Source organism: Pleurodeles waltl, chromosome 8 (genome assembly GCF_031143425.1).
Source record: "Pleurodeles waltl isolate 20211129_DDA chromosome 8, aPleWal1.hap1.20221129, whole genome shotgun sequence".
NCBI lineage: Eukaryota > Metazoa > Chordata > Amphibia > Caudata > Salamandridae > Pleurodeles > Pleurodeles waltl.
In genome coordinates this window covers 180,613,489-180,634,135 of record NC_090447.1, presented here as the reverse complement: position 1 = coordinate 180,634,135, position 20,647 = coordinate 180,613,489, and the positions used below count along the sequence as shown (strand labels likewise).

At 46.0% G+C, this 20,647-nt stretch overlaps 1 long non-coding RNA gene across 1 annotated transcript in view; it reads right to left on the bottom strand.

The window, feature by feature from the left end:
• Positions 1-239: 239 nt before the first annotated feature.
• Positions 240-20,647, bottom strand: part of LOC138249078 (uncharacterized) — a 60,159-nt gene continuing 39,751 nt past the window's right edge. Inside the window, exon 3 of the long non-coding RNA XR_011194700.1 lies at positions 240-1,106. This is a non-coding gene — a long non-coding RNA (uncharacterized lncRNA). The remainder of the gene's footprint in view (positions 1,107-20,647) is intronic.

The following is a 20,647-nucleotide window of genomic DNA, read 5'->3' as shown; positions in this document are numbered from 1 at the left end:
TTTGTCCATTCCTTCCTACACAAATTCAATGGTAAGCATAGATCTGTGACCATGACTGAGTGCTTTAACAAGTAGGAAATTGTTGATGGTAGAAGCTTTAAATAAAGTTAATTATAATGGTGTACCAACTAAGATGGCTCCTGTTGTACTATACGGATGACAGATTTTGGCTTCTTTTGGCATTATTACCACTAGAAACAAGGAGTCACATGCTAACTTGTGAAATAAACTAGGCCACGTTAGTCAATTCTCCTTTATTGTAATAAAACATGAAACTCCCATCCCCACAAACGTATCTGTGGTGTGCCACAACAGATAATTTCATTTTAAATATATGCATGAGGCCGCGGTCAGCTTGCTCCATTCTCTTTGGGCATTTGAAATCAAGCTGCACATCACGGATGAGACCCAAAAAATGCCAATATCAGTTTAGGGTTGTTTGAGTATCCTTCTCAAGGGGACCAAGCCCTGCATTTCGTGCTGCGCTGTCCCTACCAGAACAGGAACACTCTGATTTGCATGTAGCTCATCTGTGAATAGAGTGGTATAGTTATCAAAAATGATTGACTGGAATGTGGTCCAGGTAATTATCAGTATCTGAGTTTAATGTAAGCATTACCCCAATCGATTTTCTGTTTTTCTTGGTTGGAGAAAAGTGCCATCAAATACAGCCACGTGTTAATGTTTACTGAGTAGCGTTAGGCACAATGGCTCATCCGTTATTGTATATAATGTGTATCTTATAGCATGAGTACTCTAGTTATGCACGGAAAGGGGAATGTTTCACTGAAGTGCACATCAAAAGTGCATCATAACCTTATGGAACATGTTAGCATTAGGTCTTTTGCCATCCTGATATGTAACATATCATGTTATCTCCACATATACGTTCAGCAAGACCGATATAAGTTCTGAATAGTGCCAGTGCAAACTCACGCTATAAAACTTTTGCTGAGATCTTTATTTAGCACACAGTCTTTACATTCAGCTCATAGTGTGGCAAATAGAAGAGTTGCCTTGCGTTGCACCAGATGTTAAAATATTCTTCTTCTCGTCAAGATCAGGGTTCAAGTGCATCATCGTCACAGAAGGAAAGTCACAACTTCCTGTAAGGCAAAATACATGTTTATTTTTAAGGAGAGCCATAACAGTGCAACAATTACAATATTTTCATATAGTTAAATATTCCTTTTGGACACTCATGCACATTAGTACCATGCACATTGTACATGATGAACTGTTTCTATGGTTTGTCTAGAAAATAAACAATATATGCAAAAATAGCACCACAGTAACATTGTTATATTCCATGTGTCTTCCCATACATAATAGGCACTTCTGCTTGCTACATTCCCAGCTGCACCATTGTTATGTCTTCCTATTTTTAGATATCTCCCATGTCATACGCCCTTCATTAAGCTCCCGATTCCTCTTTGTTATCTGCGTCTTGTATATAATGGATGGCATTCTGGGTTCCACGTCTCAGTATTGGCTTCTTCCTTTAGTCTGAAAATGACTCACCTTCTTCTGCTTTTGTTAATTGTCTCATTATTTCCGAATATGCCTGTGTCTCTGTGTTGGTACTGCCAAACTGCCTTTCCGGGGTCTCCACTGCAGCTGCTGCTGCTGCCAACCCCTCAGACAAGTTTCTGCCCGCCTGGGGTCCAGGCAGCCCCGGCCCAGGAAGGCAGAACAAAGGATTTCCTCTGAGAGAGGGTGTAACACCCTCTCCCTTTGGAAATAGGTGTGAAGGCTGTGGAGGAGTAGCCTCCCCCAGCCTCTGGAAATGCTTTGATGGGCACAGATGGTGCCCATCTCTGTATAAGCCAGTCTACACTGGTTTAGGGATCCCCCAGCCCTGCCGTGGCGCGAAACTGGACAAAGGAAAGGGGAGTGACCACTCCCCTGGCCTGCACCTCCCAGGGGAGGTGCCCAGAGCTCCTCCAGTGTGTCCCAGACCTCTGCCATCTTGGAAACAGAGGTGTCTGTGGCACACTGGACTGCTCTGAGTGGCCAGTGCTGCAGGTGACGTCAGAGGCTCCTTCTGATAGGCTCTTACCTCTCTTGGTAGCCAATCCTCCTTCCTAGGTAGCCAAACCTCCTTTTCTGGCTATTTAGGGTCTCTGCTTTGGGGATCTCACCAGATAACGAATGCAAGAGCTCATCAGAGTTCCTCTGCATCTCCCTCTTCACCTTCTACCAAAGGATCGACCGCTGACTGCTCAGGATGCCTGCAAAACTGCAACAAAGTAGCAAGACGACTACTAGCAATCTTGTATCGCTTCATCCTGCCGGCTTTCTCAACTGTTTCCAGGTGGTGCATGCTCTGGGGGTAGCCTGCCTCCTTTCTGCACCAGGAGCTCTGAAGAAATCTCCCGTGGGTCGACGGAATCTTCCCCCTGCAACCACAGGCAACGAAAGACTGCATCACCGGTCCTCTGGGTCCCCTCTCAGCACGACGAGCGTGGTCCCTGGAACTCAGCAACTCTGTCCAAGTGACTCCCACAGTCCAGTGACTCTTCAGTCCAAGTTTGGTGGAGGTAAGTCCTTGCCTCCCCACGCTAAACTGCATTGCTGGGTACCGCGTGATTTGCAGCTGCTCCGGCTCCTGTGCACTCTTCCAGGATTTCCTTCGTGCACAGCCAAGCCTGTGTCCCCGACACTCTAACCTGCAGTGCACAACCTTCTGAATTGTCCTCCGGCGTTGTGGGACTCCCTTTTGTGACTTTGCGTGGACTCCGGTTCACTCTTCTTCCAAGTGCCTGTTCAGGTACTTCTGCGGGTGCTGCCTGCTTCTGTGAGGGCTCCCTGACTTGCTGGGCACCCCCTCCGTCTCCTCCTCCAAGTGACGACACCCTGGTCCCTCCTGGGCCACAGCAGCACCCAAAAACCTCTACCGTGACCCTTGCAGCTAGCAAGGCTTGTTTGCGGTCTTTCTGCGTGGGAACACCTCTGCAAGCTTCATCGCGACGTGGGACATCCATCCTCCAAAGGGGAAGTTCCTAGTCCTCTTCTTTCTTGCAGAACTCCAAGCTTCTTCCAACAGCTGGCAGCTTCCTTGCACCCTCAGCTGGCATTTCCTGGGCTCCTGCCCGCTCACGACACTGTCGCGACTATTGGACTTGGTCCCCTTGTCTTACAGGTACTCAGGTCCGGAAATCCACTGTTTTTGCATTGCTGGTGTTTGTTCTTCCTGCAGAATCCCCCTATCATGACTTCTGTGCTCTCTGGAGGTTGTAGGTGCACTTTACACCTACCTTTCAGGGTCTTGGGGTGGGCTATTTTTCTATCCCTCACTGTTTCTTACAGTCCCAGCGACCCTCTACAAGCTCACATAGGTTTGGGGTCCATTCGTGGTTCGCATTCCACTTTTGGAGTATATGGTTTGTGTTGCCCCTTTACCTATGTGCTCCTATTGCAATCTATTGTAACTTTACACTGCTTGCATTACTTTTCTTGCTATTACCTGCATAATTGTGGTATGTGTACATATATCTTGTGTATATAACTTATCCTCATACTGAGGGTACTCACTGAGATACTTTTAACATATTGTCATATTGCACAGGGGGTCCCTCAAAGGCAGTGGGCTGCTATATTGTGGCTATCTTTCACTGGAAAGGGTAGGGATAGGCTCCTTACTGTTAGAGAAAGTGATGCTAACAATTTTGCAGTTTTGAAGGATGCACTCTTGGATGGATTTGGCTTAACCACTGAACAATACAGGATTAAGTTCAGAGACACCAGAAAAGAGTCCTCACAAGACTGGATAGACTTTGTTGACTGTTCAGTGAAGACCTTGGAGGGGTGGTTACATGGCAGTAAAGTTTCTGACTATGAAAGCCTGTATAATCTTATTCTGAGAGAGCATATTCTGAATAACTGTGTGTCTGACTTGTTACACCAATATCTAGTGGACTCAGATCTGACCTCTCCCCAAGAATTGGGAAAGAAGGCAGACAAATGGGTCAGACAAGAGTGAACAGAAAAGTTCATACAGGGGGTGACAAGGATGGCAAGAAGAAGGATGGTAAGTCTTCTGACAAGGGTGGGGACAAAAGTAAAACCGAGTCTTCATCAGGCCCACAAAAATCCTCTGGTGGGGGTGGTGGGTCCAAATCCTCTTCAAATCAAGTTAAAAAGCCTTGGTGTTATTTGTGTAAAGTCAAAGGCCATTGGACAACTGATGCCAGTTGTCCAAAGAAAAACACCAAACCTCCCACTACCACAACCCCTACTGCAAACTCTGGTGCCCCTAGTAAGAGCAGTGGTGGTGGGAACAAACCTACTAATAGCCAATCGAAGGGAGTAGCTGGGCTCACTTTTGGTAATTTAGTTGGGGTTGGTCTTGTTAGGGAGACCACAGAGGGCTGTGTCAGTCTCTGAAGGTGCCATTGATTTGGCCACCTTGGTTGCTTGTCCCCTTAATATGGATAAGTACAAGCAACTTCCCCTAATAAATGGTGTTGAGGTTCAGGCCTACAGGGACACAGGTGCCAGTGTTACCATGGTGATATAGAAACTGCTACACCCTGAACAACACCTACTTGGTCACCAGTACCAAGTGACAGACGCTCATAACAACACTCTTAGCCACCCCATGGCTGTTTTGAATCTCAACTGGGGGGGGTTACTGGTCCAAAGAAAGTTGTGGTTGCCTCAGATTTACCTGTAGACTGTCTACTAGGGAACGATTTAGAGACATCAGCTTGGGCAGAAGTGGAGTTGGAGGCTCATGCAGCAATGCTGGGCATTCCTGGGCATATTTTTGCTTTGACAAGGGCTCCGGCCAAAAAGCAAAACGGACAGGGTAACTTGGATCCTGGAACAATGGACCAAGTGCTCCCTAAAGCTAGGGGTAGCAAGGGTAAATCCCTACCCACTATCCCTCCCTCTACAGATGATTCTCCTTCTGGGGAAGAAGAATTTCCTCCCTGTGCAGACCCTTCACCAGATGAGCTGGCAGCAGACACTGCTGAGCTTTTGGGTGGAGGGGGGCCTGCCAGGGAAGAGCTGAGTGTGGCACAGCAATCCTGTCCCACATTAGAGGGTCTCAGACAGCAAGCTGTCAAGCAGCAAAACGGGGATGTCAGTGACTCACATAGAGTTTACTGGGAGGACAACCTCTTGTACACAGAGGCAAGGGACCCAAAACCTGGAGCAGCCAGGATATTTGTCATTCCCCTGCAGTACAGAGAGTTCCCCCTAACTCTGGCATATGACATTCCTTTGGCTGGGCATTGGGGCCAGATCAAAACATGGGAAAGGCTTGTCCCCCTGTTTCACTGGCCTAGAATGTCAGAGGACACTAAAGATTTTTGCAAGTCTTGTGTGACCTGCCAAGCCAGTGGCAAGACTGGTGGCACACCAAAGGCTCCCCTTATTCCACTACCTGTGGTTGGGGTCTCCTTTGAAAGGGTAGGGGTTGACATAGTTGGCCCCCTTGACCCTCCTACTGCTTCAGGCAATAGGTTTATCTTGGTGGTTGTGGACCATGCCACAAGATATCCTGAAGCAATTCCTCTAAGGACCACTACAGCACCTGCAGTGGCAAAAGCCCTCCTGGGAATCTTTTCCAGGGTGGGTTTCCCAAAAGAGGTTCTATCAGACAGGGGTAGCAACTTTATGTCTGCATACTTGAAGGCTATGTGGAAGGAATATGGCGTAACATACAAATTCACCACTCCTTATCATCCACAGACTAATGGACTGGTAGAGAGGTTTAATAAAACTCTCAAAGGTATGATAATGGGACTCCCTGAAAAACTCAGGAGGAGATGGGATGTCCTGTTACCTTGCCTCCTTTTTGCTTACAGGGAGGTACCCCAGAAAGGAGTGGGCTTCAGTCCCTTTGAACTCCTCTTTGGACACCCTGTAAGAGGTGCACTAACACTTGTGAAGGAGGGTTGGGAACAACCTTTAAAAGCTCCCAAACAAAACATAGTGGACTATGTACTTGGCCTAAGATCCAGAATGGCCGAGTACATGAAAAAAGGCCAGTAAAAACCTTCAGGCCAGCCAAGAGCTCCAGAAGCAATGGCATGACCAGAAGGCTGTTCTGATCCAGTACCAACCAGAACAGAAGGTGTGGGTATTGGAGCCTGTTGCTCCAAGAGCACTCCAGGACAAATGGAGTGGACCCCATCTAATTGTTGAGAAAAAGGGTGAGGTTACCTACCTGGTAGACCTGGGCACTGCCAGGAGTCCCCTTAGGGTGATTCATGTCAACCGCCTAAAACCCTACTATGACAGGCCTGATCTTACCCTGTTCATGGCAACAGATGAAGGTCAGGAAGAAGAGAGTGACCCTCTCCCTGATCTCTTCTGCTCCACTGAAGAGGATGCTTTAGTGGAGGGAGTAGTTTTAGCAGATTGTCTGACTGCAGAACAGAAAGACAACTGCATAAATCTCCTTGGACAATTTTCTGAACTCTTTTCAACTGTGCCAGGCACCACATCTTGGTGTGAACACACAATTGATACTGGAGACAGCTTGCCTGTCAAAAGTAAAATCTATAGGCAGCCTGGCCATGTCGGGGACTGCATAAAACACGAGGTTCAGAAAATGCTTGATCTAGGAGTGGTTGAACCTTCTGAAAGCCCATGGGCGAGTCCTGTGGTGCTTGTACCAAAGCCTCACTCAAAAGATGGAAAAAGGGAGATGATGTTTTGTGTTGATTACAGAGGTCTCAACCACGTAACAAAAACTGATGCTCACCCTATACCCAGGGCAGATGAGCACATAGATACACTGGCATCTGCCAAGTATCTAAGCCCCTTTGATTTGACTGCAGGGTATTGGCAGATCAAATTGGCTGAGAATGCTAAACCTAAAACTGCATTTTCAACTATAGGAGGGCACTACCAATTTACAGTGATGCCCTTTGGTTTGAAGAATGCACCTGCCACTTTTCAGAGGTTGGTGAACACAGTCCTGCAAGGGTTGGAGGCTTTTAGTGAAGCATATCTTGATGATATAGCTGTCTTTAGCTCCACCTGGGATGAGCACCTGGTCCACCTTTGGAAAGTTTTGGAGGCCCTGCAAAAGGCAGGCCTCACTATCAAGGCCTCAAAGTGCCAGATAGGGCAGGGAAAGGTGGTTTATCTGGGACACCTGGTAGGTGGAGAACAGATTGCACCACTTCAGGGGAAAATCCAGACAATCATGGTTTGGGTTCCCCCTACAACACAGACCCAGGTGAGAGCCTTCCTAGGCCTCACTGGGTATTACAGGAGATTCATTAAAAACTATGGCTCCATTGCAGCCCCACTTAATGATCTCACCAGTAAAAAGATGCCTAAAAAGGTATTGTGGACAGCTAGCTGTCAGAAAGCTTTTGAGGAGCTCAAACAGGCCATTTGCTCTGCACCTGTCCTAAAAAGCCCATGTTACTCCAAGAAATTCATTGTTCAAACTGATGCATCTGAATTAGGGGTAGGGGCAGTCTTATCACAACTGAATTCTGAGGGCCAGGATCAACCAGTTGCTTTTATCAGCAGAAGGTTGACCACTAGAGAAAAGCGTTGGTCTGCCATTGAGAGGGAGGCCTTTGCTGTGATCTGGGCACTGAAAAAGTTGAGGCCATACCTGTTTGGCACTCACTTTATTGTTCAGACAGACCACAAACCTCTACTTTGGCTAAAACAAATGAAAGGTGAAAATCCTAAATTGTTGAGGTGGTCCATATCTCTACAGGGAGTGGACTATACAGTGGAACATAGACCTGGGAGTACCCACTCCAATGCAGATGGACTCTCCAGATATTTCCACTTAGACAATGAAGACTCATCAGGTCATGGCTAGTCTTATTGTCCTTCGTTTGGGGGGGGGGGGGGTTGTGTAGGAAAGTACCATCTTGCCTGGCATGTTACCCCCATATTTCACTGTATATATATGTTGTTTTAGTCTATGTGTCACTAGGATCCTGCCAGGCAGGGCCCCAGTGCTCATAAGTATGTGCCCTGTATGTGTTCCATGTGTGATGCCTAACTGTCTCACTGAGGCTCTGCTAACCAGAACCTCAGTGGTTATGCTCTCTCTGCTTTCCAAATTTGTCACTGACAGGCTAGTGACTAAATTTACCAATTCACATTGGCATACTGGTACACCCATATAATTCCCTAGTATATGGTACTGCGGTACCCAGGGTATTGGGGTTCCAGGAGATCCCTATGGGCTGCAGCATTTCTTTTGCCACCCATAGGGAACTCTGACAATTCTTACACAGGCCTGTCAGTGCAGCCTGAGTGAAATAACGTCCACGTTATTTCACAGCCATTTACCACTGCACTTAAGTAACTTATAAGTCACCTATATGTCTAACCTTCACCTAGTGAAGGTTGGGTGCAAAGTTACTTAGTGTGTGGGCACCCTGGCACTAGCCAAGGTGCCCCCACATCGTTCAGGGCAAATTCCCCGGACTTTGTGAGTGCGGGGACACCATTACACGCGTGCACTGTACATAGGTCACTACCTATGTACAGCGTCACAATGGTAACTTCGAACATAGCCATGTAACATGTCTAAGATCATGGAATTGTCACCCCAATGCCATCCTGGCATTGGGGTGACAATTCCATGATCCCCCGGGTCTCTAGCACAGAACCCGGGTACTGCCAAACTGCCTTTCCGGGGTCTCCACTGCAGCTGCCGCTGCTGCCAACCCCTCAGACAAGTTTCTGCCCTCCTGGGGTCCAGGCAGCCCTGGCCCAGGAAGGCAGAACAAAGGATTTCCTCTGAGAGAGGGTGTAACACCCTCTACCTTTGGAAATAGGTGTGAAGGCTGGGGAGGAGTAGCCTCCCCCAGCCTCTGGAAATGCTTTGATGGGCACAGATGGTGCCCATCTCTGCATAAGCCAGTCTACACTGGTTTAGGGATCCCCCAGCGCTGCTCTGGCGCGAAACTGGACAAAGGAAAGGGGAGTGATCACTCCCCTGACCTGCACCTCCCAGGGGAGGTGCCCAGAGCTCCTCCAGTGTGTCCCAGACCTCTGCCATCTTGGAAACAGAGGTGTCTGTGGCACACTGGACTGCTCTGAGTGGCCAGTGCCAGCAGGTGACGTCAGAGGCTCCTTCTGATAGGCTCTTACCTCTCTTGGTAGCCAATCCTCTTTCCTAGGTAGCCAAACCTCCTTTTCTGGCTATTTAGGGTCTCTGCTTTGGGGATCTCACAAGATAACGAATGCAAGAGCTCATCAGAGTTCCTCTGCATCTCCCTCTTCACCTTCTACCAAAGGATCGACCGCTGACTGCTCAGGACGCCTGCAAAACTGCAACAAAGTAGCAAGACGACTACTAGCAACCTTGTATCGCTTCATCCTGCTGGCTTTCTCAACTGTTTCCAGGTGGTGCATGCTCTAGGGGTAGCCTGCCTCCTTTCTGCACCAGGAGCTCTGAAGAAATCTACTGTGGGTCGACGGAATCTTCCCCCTGCAATCACAGGCAACAAAAGACTGCATCACCGGTCCTCTGGGTCCCCTCTCAGCACGACGAGTGTGGCCCCTGGAACTCAGCAACTCTGTCCAAGTGACTCCCACAGTCCAGTGACTCTTCAGTCCAAGTTTGGTGGAGGTAAGTCCTTGCCTCCCCACGCTAGACTGCATTGCTGGCTACCGCGTGATTTGCAGCTGCTCCGGCTCCTGTGCACTCTTCCAGGTTTTCCTTCGTGCACAGCCAAGCCTGGGTCCCCGACACTCTAACCTGCAGTGCACAACCTTCTGAGTTGTCCTCCGGCGTTGTGTGACTCCCTTTTGTGACTTCGCGTGGACTCCGGTTCACTCTTCTTCCAAGTGCCTGTTCAGGTACTTCTGCGGGTGCTGCTTGCTTCTGTGAGGGCTCCCTGACTTGCTGGCCGTCCCCTCTGTCTCCTCCTCCAAGTGGCGACATCCTGGTCCCTCCTGGGCCACAGCAGCACCCAAAAACCTCTACTGCGACCCTTGCAGCTAGCAAGGCTTGTTTGCGGTCTTTCTGCGTGGGAACACCTCTGCAAGCTTCATCGCGACGTGGGACATCCATCCTCCAAAGGGGAAGTTCCTAGTCCTCTTCTTTCTTGCAGAACTCCAAACTTCTTCCAACAGGTGGCAGCCTCCTTGCACCCTCAGCTGGCATTTCCTGGGCTCCTGCCCACTCTCGACACTGTCGCGACTATTGGACTTGGTCCCCTTGTCTTACAGGTACTCAGGTCCGGAAATCCACTGTTGTTGCATTGCTGGTGTTTGTTCTTCCTGCAGAATCCCCCTATCACGACTTCTGTGCTCTCTGGGGGTTGTAGGTGCACTTTACACCTACCTTTCAGGGTCTTGGGGTGGGCTATTTTTCTAACCCTCACTGTTTCTTACAGTTCCAGCGACCCTCTACAAGCTCACATAGGTTTGGGGTCCATTCGTGGTTCACATTCCACTTTTGGAGTATATGGTTTGTGTTGCCCCTATACCTATGTGCTCCTATTGCAATCTATTGTAACTTTACACTGCTTGCATTACTTTTCTTGCTATTACCTGCATAATTTTGGTTTGTGTACATATATCTTGTGTATATAACTTATCCTCATACTGAGGGTACTCACTGAGATACTTTTGGCATATTGTCATAAAAATAAAGTACCTTTATTTTTAGTACTTCTGTGTATTGTGTTTTCTTATGCTATTGTGCATATGACACCAGTGGTATAGTAGGAGCTTTACATGTCTCCTAGTTCAGCCTAAGCAGCTTTGCCATAGCTACCTTCTATCAGCCTTAGCTGCTAGAAACACCTCTTCTACACTAATAAGGGATAACTGGACCTGGCACAAGGTGTAAAACCTCTGGTACCCACTACAAGCCAGGCCAGCCTCCTACACTGTGGTGATAGTGTCCTTTTCTCCTGACCAGAAAACAACCCTTCACACCCTTAGCACTTTTTAACACGTTGGAGTTTTTGTTTTGCTTTTGTGGTGAATAAATCTTCCCAGAGACTCCTCTTCTTCTAAATATCCTCCAAGTGCTAAATTGCTCCATGTGAAAAATGTTCCTATTTGCATAGTCCCCCACATATTTTGCTGAATTGTATTGCTGGTGTTTGACTCTGCAAACGTAGGCATTAATGTCTAGGGCCTAATTTTAGGGTCTAGTTCACTGACCCTAAAAGGTAGAAATTGGCTAATACTTGATGGTCTTTATTAATTTTTCCATAAGGCCATAGTATATGGTGCTGAAATACACTGGTGACATGTAAGGTTAAATGTCACCTGTGGAATGCAGCACTTACTGCGCTATCCACTACTGTGACAAAAGAAAACATGGCTTCAGGCCTACCGTTGTAGACTCACTGCAGAAGTTTAAAACATGCAGCCTAACCTGTCAAAATAAACCCTTTTGACAAGACGAAAAGTTCCTTTTGAATATTAATAAGTCACCGGTATGTAAGCTTTGCAGCCTCCAAGAAGAAAGCATGGTATTTAAAAGTAGGGCATGCAGATATTTAAAGTTACAGCGACTAGCATTCAAAAGCTATTTTCACTTTAAGAAGGATCTGGAGGCACATAGAGAACAGTGACGGAAGCAGAATTCAATATTAATGTTGCCATCTCTGGATTGGGATCAGCTAGAAATATTATTAAAAACTCTTTTTAATGTTTATTAAAATCCCAAATCAGTGGTGAAGTCAGATTTTTTGAATAAATATTAGGAAAAACTACAATTTATAAGGTTACCTTTTCAATGCCCAGAGCTCCAGGGGCTATTTTGTATTAGCTCTCCTGCAGTAGTTCAGTGAGTGGTTAGCCCTGATGAGGTGTGAAAACTACTCCAAGAGAAGAGATGGTGGCTTGGGTGTGGAGAGCCATTTTGTCTTCCTCTGGCAGGACCAGTTGGGGTGTACCCAAGAACTTAATTTCCTTCAAAGCAGACTCCCATGTCTCATGTAAATGTTAGGCGACACCTGGAAAGGCTCCAGCTTATGTCCTACTGGTCAGGCCGGTACCAAACCCAGCGAGAGGGCTGGGGCAGCAGCCTACAGAACTGGTTTGAAGTGACCACATATGAGGGGGACTGCTTATTACCCTAGTTACTTCTCTGCCTGGGCACAAGGAGAGAACGGGTTCTCCATCTTGGATTTTGAGAGTGAAGGGCACTGTGGCACTCTTTGCAGTAGTGCAAACAAGAACTAATGCAAACGTGGGTAGAGCTACCCCTTAGAAATTACCCCATTGGTTAAAGAGAGGCCAGAAGACACCCCCCCTACTAGCAAGTGCCAGACATAAATGGGCCACCCCAGGGCACCCTCTTCGGAATGTCTTCTCGGTCTACTGAAGAACAGAAGACTGGACCTGCTGTTTTTGAACAGAGAGAAGGACTGAAGGAGCAAGTGGTGGGCTCCAAGAGCCAGTAGGCTGACCTTCTGCATGGCTACAAAAAGCTGCAAGAGGCCTTTTTCCTAAAGTGACCAGCTAATCAGTAACAACTGGGCCTGACCTTGACTCTGCGGGTGGCCTCTGCTGGAATGAGTCTTAACCCCCCAGTGCTTTCCTGATGTTATGGGATCCTTAGTTGTGTCTAAATGGGCTTCTACTACCTCTAACAATCTGGGGTTTGGAACATTTTTAGACTTTCAGACCAGCGGGACAAGCCACACCAACCTATCCGCCCAAGCCATGACATTGCTATGTTAATAAAATAGGTTCCTTGTGCTCTTGAGTTTCTCTACAGCAGCAAATCCGATTCATCAGGCACTTGGTGGGACGGTATCCGGCCTGAAGAAACTTGACATCAGATACAGCTACAGCCTTGCCTCAACGAAGGAGTTGGCTCCAAAAAAGAGCCTAAATCTGAAGGTAAAAATCTTGACCGGACGAATGGCCCAAACGTATCCAACTGGCAAGAGGACTTCCCTGGGTGTGAAATTTGAATTGCTCTTGCGCTGAGCTTTTCCAGCCAAAACCAAGGACTTAGCAGGACCTCATCCAACACCCATCAGACTTCGTGAGAACTTCCTCAGATGTAGCCTGCTGTCTTGCCGCTGAAGGATGTTGACTTCCACAGAGAAGGCTAAGTCCAAAAGTAACTTCTCAGACTGGTTCACACCTGGTTGGCGTATTTGACCCACACTCCATTGCAGTTGGCCTGATATCGTGCCTAGCTCCCAGACTTCTACGACCACTGACAACAATTGGTGCTTTGTGCTTTTTCACTCTATTTTTGCTTAAATGTTTGACAATCCTTATCACTGGTTCCCCTTAATGGAATTTTGTCATTCTTATGTCCCTTTCCCAAATTGGAGTGGGAATTTTATTGTGTTGTGTTTTTGAATTTTTAACTCTTTTAGTACTTCTACATGCTTTACACATTTTCTGTTAGTAAAGCCTCTCTGCATAGTCAATAGAGGCTGGGAAAATGCCTATTAATATTAGTCCTTGGGTCACCTACTGGGGCATCACCCAGGGCCATGAGCCCTAATGTGTAGTACTATTGCAGTCATACACATGAATGGGTTCAGTGGTCCACCATGCAAACACGATCACAGGCAGCCCAAGCAAATGTTTAATGTTAAGTGTTAATGTCATGAGATGTTTACAAATAATTCAAAATGCTGTGGCCCATTTCCTTATGTGGGTACCGAGGCAGCTTTCCATCTCTAACTATCTTAGAGACCTGCACTGGCTAAGAATTGCCAAGAGAATTAAAGTCCAAGCTCTCCATTTCACCTGCTGTGCCTTTACAAATACATTATCTCCTGCACTTGACTGATTTACACATGTCCTTGGGGACACTTTGGTATTCCAGTCTGTTTGTGTCCACTATTCCCAAATTAATGTGAGCCAGACAAGGGAGGGCACTGTTTTAGATATCTGGTCTGTAAACTCTGGAATTGTCTTCCAATTCATCTTTGCCTGTTTCCATCCAAAGCAGCTTTTAGGATACTATTGAAAACCTGGCTGTTTTAATTGACCCTTTTGTCCTTCTCTTTTTAGTATCTGAATCACATGAACAGTTTCCTATCGATTGGATGTCCCTTTAGGGCATCCATGCCCTCAATAAATTTGAAACATAAACGTTCCCTCAGAATGACCAGCCAAGACACTCCGTCTGGGGGAGATATGCCCCAAGCAACTGCAGAAGCGGCAATTGAACAGGACCTGGACCTGAAACTCCTTGTGATAGAAATGAAATACAGCCTTGCCACCACTGATAATAAGATTGACACTCTCACCGATGGGCTAGACTGCATGAACGAATGCTTCAAACAGCGTCTCTAACCGTGTGCGTTGTATACAGAGGACAAAGCTACTGGACGCATCTTCTATATATAGAAAAATTGTTGGACATTATTAAGGCTAGAATTGAGGATCTGGAAGCTCGCTCACACAGCAGAAACATGTGGATTATGGAGATGCAAGACTCTACAGCAGTGGACAAAATAAAGGACTTTGTGGAGACTATGCTAAAAACTATCTTCGACTGCTCTGTAATTACTCTTATGTTCTCTATGGAACAGAGACACTGGGCATTGGGGCCAATGCCTCCTCTTGGGGCACATATTCACCCAGTAGAAGCCCACTTGATAAACTCAAGGACCACAACACTACTTTGGCATGCACAATGCGACCTGTCCAATAGCTGTAATGCCATTTCAGTGCATACAGTCCAGACTTCATTCATTATCCAAGAGGTGAGGAGTTCCTCCAGATCCTGAAAAAGCTGCTGAAAGCTACTGTCCAATTTTCAATTTTTAAACCATGCAAAGCGTCAAATCATGTTAAATAATAAGCTTGAGTAGCATGCTACTCACCAAAAGGCACTTTAATGCCTCATCAGGTGTATTAAGTGCTATATAATGACAACCACAATTTACTGATCCAAAACAGGGTGCAAAATGCTGCCAAAAAGACCTCATGAAGTGATGTCTCGTAACAAGGAAGCAAACCCCTAGGTACAATTGAGCAACAATGACTAGTGGCTTTGAGTAACTCACTGGGGTAATGAGATCGTTAGCCCAGCCCAACGTTTGTTTGCATATTGATCAAGTAGGAAACCAGCCTGTTGTCTCATTGATATAATCACCTGCCATGCTATCAGTTGTTATGCTTCTGCTATGTCCATTGGAACATGTGGGTATCTGCTGCCCTGATGTCACAAGAACATCCTTACGTAGGGGAGAGGGTCATGGGTATAGCCAATATGCACCCATTCTGTTCTATTTGCCACAGTTTTTACCTCACATTTACACTCATAATATAATCCAAACCCTGCCACCCTCTCATACTTGAGATGAGAACAGGCCCTGCGTTCTGGCCCCTTGCGGGTTAACCCTAATCCTTTTGGGCCAGTTGCTCCTTAAGTTCTCTGAACAGTAAAGTGGGTGGTAGGGTGGGGATTTGCTCTATTTCTTGTCTTGCTGGGTAAATTAGTGTGGGATGGGGATTCTTGGGTGTGTTGAATTTATGCTGTTATAGATCACTAGCACACTAATTGTCACACCTTGCACCAAGCTATGCACTCTGTGCATTCAGGTGAAAATTGCAAGAGTCATTTGTACCTGCATGGCCCGGTCGGTACGTAGACCTGCATTCCTTTAGCTATGCAGTCCATTAAATTTAGGGCATAGAAAGTTTGTGGATTAAATAACCCCTGCAGGGCCTGTTAGGTTTTAGCATATTTTCACAGACTTGACCTTGGATCCTCCTGGAGCCTCACCTAACCAAACACACTGAATCGCAACTGAAGGCTAATGGACTGGCTCCCCCGCTATGTGGACTTCTCTTTACACACGGAGTGAGGGTCCCATTGGTTGTCAGGAAGAGACTCCAGGTTCATATCCAAAACATCATTACTGACATAGAAAATATTGCACAGGCACTTTTAACAGACAACTGCATCACCATAGTTGACACATTGCCTGACTATGGACATCCCTGAAATCCTATAGAGGGTATGGTTGGAAATCGCCCAACTATAGCACAGTTAATTCTGCTTGTGGGCGGTGGTTTCAATGCTTCTCGATCTGGAAATGCACAGACATGGGGGATCGCCATAGCGTGTCTCTGTACTATAGAAGTATGCAGGGCTGCCTATGGCATGCTCCCTGAAGCCCTATTGCCCCTTAACACTGACAGTATTGCTAATGGCCTTCTCCTATAGGTCCCTAGTGTCTTGACTATGCACCACCATGCAGTCCGAGCGAGGTGCCAATCTGCACCCTTAAGACCAAAGAGAAAAGGTGTGCCACGTATGAAACTGAATACACCAGTCACAGATAACCACTAGAAAAACTATTAGGAGCTCAAAGGGCAAGTTGTCCACTGTTGGCAAGTTCAAGTTAATTCACTTAAAGTTTCTACACAGAATACACTATGCCCCACACAGCCTTCGCAAACTCAGTCTGTGATGGGACTAAAGTTGCTTGAGGTGCCATGTCTGTGCGCAGAATGCACGGTTCCTCAGTCTAACATGCCATGTCCAGACATGGCAGAATACTTACCTTCCATTAGCTGCCTCCAATGTCTTCCTATGCTGTCTCATCCCTCTTGGTTCAGAGCGCTGTTTCTTGGTTTTCTGCGAAATTGCAGGGCCTGTGTTATATGTGCAGTGTTATTGACAGTGCTGTACCTGTAAGTGAGATGCTGAGCCTGTCACTGGTCTAGAGCACTGATTGACACCTCTCCAGTGAGAGCGTTTACAGTTTGTGGATCTACCTTCTATCAAACAGCTCTGTCAGTCTCTGCTCTAAATAACAAATGTTGTGTGTTTACATGGCCAAATTTGGTATCTGGGCTTATCGCACATGGACAATTTGCACTGTTGGAAAGATAAACATTGGCAAAACCAATAGTTCTCGCCTACGCAAGATCTGTTGGTCTTTGTCAATGTCCTTTTGCCATGTTGGACAGAAGCATGGCTAAACGTTAGTGACCTGGCACAGACTGGTGTGGAGCAGAGAGACACAGAGTAGTGTGGAGTGGCAAAGAGAAGGTTGATGTGGAGTAGAGTAGGATGGGAAAGAGTAGAATGGAGTGAAGTTGATTGGAGTACAGTAGATTGGCACTGCGGAGTGGCATGGTATGGCATACAGTAGAGTGGCACTGAGTGTCATACGTAGAGTGGAGTACCATAGAGTTTCATAGACTAGTACAGTTGTGGGTGTAAGTAACAAACAAGGAACTGAACTTAAAATCAATGCAACATTTTGAGGCACAAAGGGGCTAAAAGGCAACAAAAACTAGGCATGCAGTAGCAAGCATCATTAATGTGTTGTTAGTGTGGAACTTATACATTATACTGCGTACTCCAACCCAGTAAAATTGTAATTTTATTTTAGTTGTACGATTAAGACAAAAAAAGCAGATGTAGATAAACAATGTCCAAGGATGCATTTGAAAACAGAATGGAAGGAGAAAGCAGCATGAGAACTGGAAACAGACAAGTGCCCTGAAACACATACCTTAAACACAATGCAATCAGCCCACAGACATTAATTAGGTTGAATCAATCTGTGCTTGGTCCAGGATCCACAGAAATAAAAGTAAGTGATACCCAGCACGTGCAGGCCCAGTAGGTGGCCGAAAAGAAGAGTGACAAGTCACCAACTGGTAAGTAATGGGCGGGCTCCACGCACTTTATTGTGAACAAAACTCCTTGCAAGCAAGAGCGCATGCACTCTCGCAAGCAAAACCTAAAAAAAAGGCAGTACAATGCCCAAACATCCTAATGGACAAGTCATCGCTACCTACACTGCCAAAGGATAAGAAGTTTGAGGGTCGGTCTTGTTCAACGGCTGAATAGTTAATTGTGGGCACCTAATCAATCTTTAGTGCCTTGTTCTTTGTGAATGAGCTGTATTCCTACGTATTCAAATGCTTGAATATCACCCATGGTAACCAGTTGAAAGCTTTATCAATGTCTTTGAAGAACTGCATCCCAAAGTAAGTTCAATAAGTAAGTTCAATAACCGGAAAAATGGCATGAGCATGGTAGCATTAACTTTGTGCATAATCCTGCCCAGAAGTTGCATTAGGAATTTGGTGCTGTTTTAGTGCAGTCAATGCTGGGTCCTTTTTGTGGCCATCGTGTTGTAACAAACTCTCATATCCGCGGCTCAAATTAACTCATAATAATACTAAAACTGTACTCATTATTAAACAATACTAATCCATCACTAATTCTTTTTGTGTTCCGGAGTAGCGTGCTACTCATCGAAAAGCACTTTGACGCCTCGTCAGGGGTAGTAAGCGCTATATAAATACGATTACAATACAATACAATACCACGGGCCTACTGCTGTTCTTCATTCCCACCAAAAGGAAGGGGATTGACTTATTTTATTTAACTCATTACTAGTCTGTCGTAAAGAAGAAATACTCCAGGAGAAATCTTCCAGTCCTCTATTTATACCACCACAACGTCCAGTCAGCTGAGTGGCACAAGGTGATAGTTACATCATCAGGCGAAGGAAGTAACCACCGGGGAAAGGGAGAAGGCGGGATTTATCACTGGAGAAAGGGAGAAGGGGGAAAACATTTAAGATAATTACGATACAACAGTCTACACCTTTTAATTTAATTATTAATTTCTGCACAGATCGCACCAGTTTCTGGGCTTCTGTGGATACCAGAACACAGATGTAATCTGCCTGTCAGAGTTCGCGTTTACTAGCTCTTAGCGACTTTCCAAGACGACAACCAGAGGCGCATAATCAGTGCTTAATTAGTGCTTGTTGTTTCCGGTGCTGAGCACCGGCACTTATTTTTGAGGGTCGGCGCTTATTCTTCTGCCTCAAGCATTTGCTGCGAGCAAAAGACACATATGGGAAAGACGGAGGAAGGGAAAAACGAAAAAGCGTCACAATGGGCGAAAGCAGAAAGCTGCCAGAGTGAGCTAAAGGGGCAGCGAGTGGCTGTAAATGGATAGAAGAGGCGCGAGATAGTTTGAGGATTACGCCGCCTCAGTGTTCCGTGTTCGCACATTTAAATACAGCAGCCGCGTGTTTAAGAGGAGGGCTTTGGGCACCGGCACCTTTTTATTTACAAATTAAGTACTGGGCACATTCGTTAAGGCACTGGGAATCCTGCCTTCTTTATCCCCCCTCTTTTCAAGATTGAAGCTGCCTTTTATTAACTAGTCACATAACTAGTGTATGACGTTCTAATGAAATGTATGGATTTAGGGCCAAACTGCAACTTTTCCATGATTTTATACAACTGGCTTTGCTCATACATCCAGCTTCTCTTCTATTCCTGCCTGTTATCTTGCCACCTACTGGCAGAACAGGACATTGCTACGTATTCCTAATGACACCAAGGTTTCTGTGACCAGTGTGGTGCACTTGTGCGCATCCATTGCCTGCCACCGTCCAGGCCCCTCTCCATGCCCTCACCCACCATTCTTTGTTTGGTTGAGCAGCCCTGTCAGTTCTCTCTCTTTTTTTTATATATATTAATCATTGCTGTCTGCAACCTGCTTCTCGTGCCCTGACTGATGCATCTTTCCCTCTCTTCATTCTTTGTCTGCAAGATCTTATGCTGCAACTCTCTCGGCTCAAGCAGTTTACTTGAGCGCAATTGAGATATAGGATGTACTTATTTGTAAACACCCATTTGTACATCGAAGCAGCAATATTTACATGGCCTGCTGTCCACATTTGTCATGTCAATTTTTGCATTTTGTGCACACCTGGTCAACAGCAATACCGGACATACATAAGTTGGGTCTCTTGCACTAGAAAGTTAATCGGTTAATGTTCTGTTCTGGTCTCATTCGTTGCCAGTTTGTAGCTATTTATTTCTTATCTCGCATGTATCATCGTCATGAATTTCACGCAGTAAACTTACTTAACCCTTCCTTAATAAGACTCTGCCTGTATTAAGCTTTTGGTAAAAATATATAGAACAAATATTTATTGAAATAAAAATATATTATGTTATGTAGGTAAGAGGAACCTTGTATGTGATTACCCCATGGACTTTTTGCCCCAAGAGAACACACACATGGTCACCTTGATGCTGGACATGCTTTCAACATTGACATTAAGATTGTACTTTTGTCTTGGATTATGTACAAATATGAAGACTAAAGTGTCCCATGAATAGCAACGCTTTCTTGTATCTTTACCATTCACTCCTATATAATAATGATCTCCTAATAAACTCAAGTTCCTGATTACCAGGGCTGGGCCTTTATAGGGAAGTCCTCCGTCTGGACTTTTCAGCAGCCGCAGCAACGTTTGTCCTTAGTCCTGGGGTTTAGTCCTTACCCCAAAAGGCCTTCCTCTACACTGGTTTGTATAGTTCCTTGAGTAAAAGATAAACACTGGATACGCTGCAGGATCACTTTAAGTCCAGCCCTGGAGCAGCTGGCCCAATGCAGTAGTCAATCAAATTCAAACTTAGCCCCTAACCTCTTCATGGAAACTAGTTTTAGATGAAGTTGTCTTTCTACGTTTGGGTACTGCTTTCCAGAAAACGTCTCTCCAACAACAGAAAGTGCTGTATGCTGTGGTGGAGCAGACAACCCCTCTCTAGGGTAAGGGATGTTCAGCCTGGCCTTGCCTTTTTGCTGTTTCCTTTATGTAGCTGTTGCCCTAGGTCACAGACGATCTTGCTGGAGCTGGTTTAGCCTAGTCTCTGTTGCAGACAACTTCCAAAGGTGACTAGAAGAACAAGGTGTATTTGCTATACA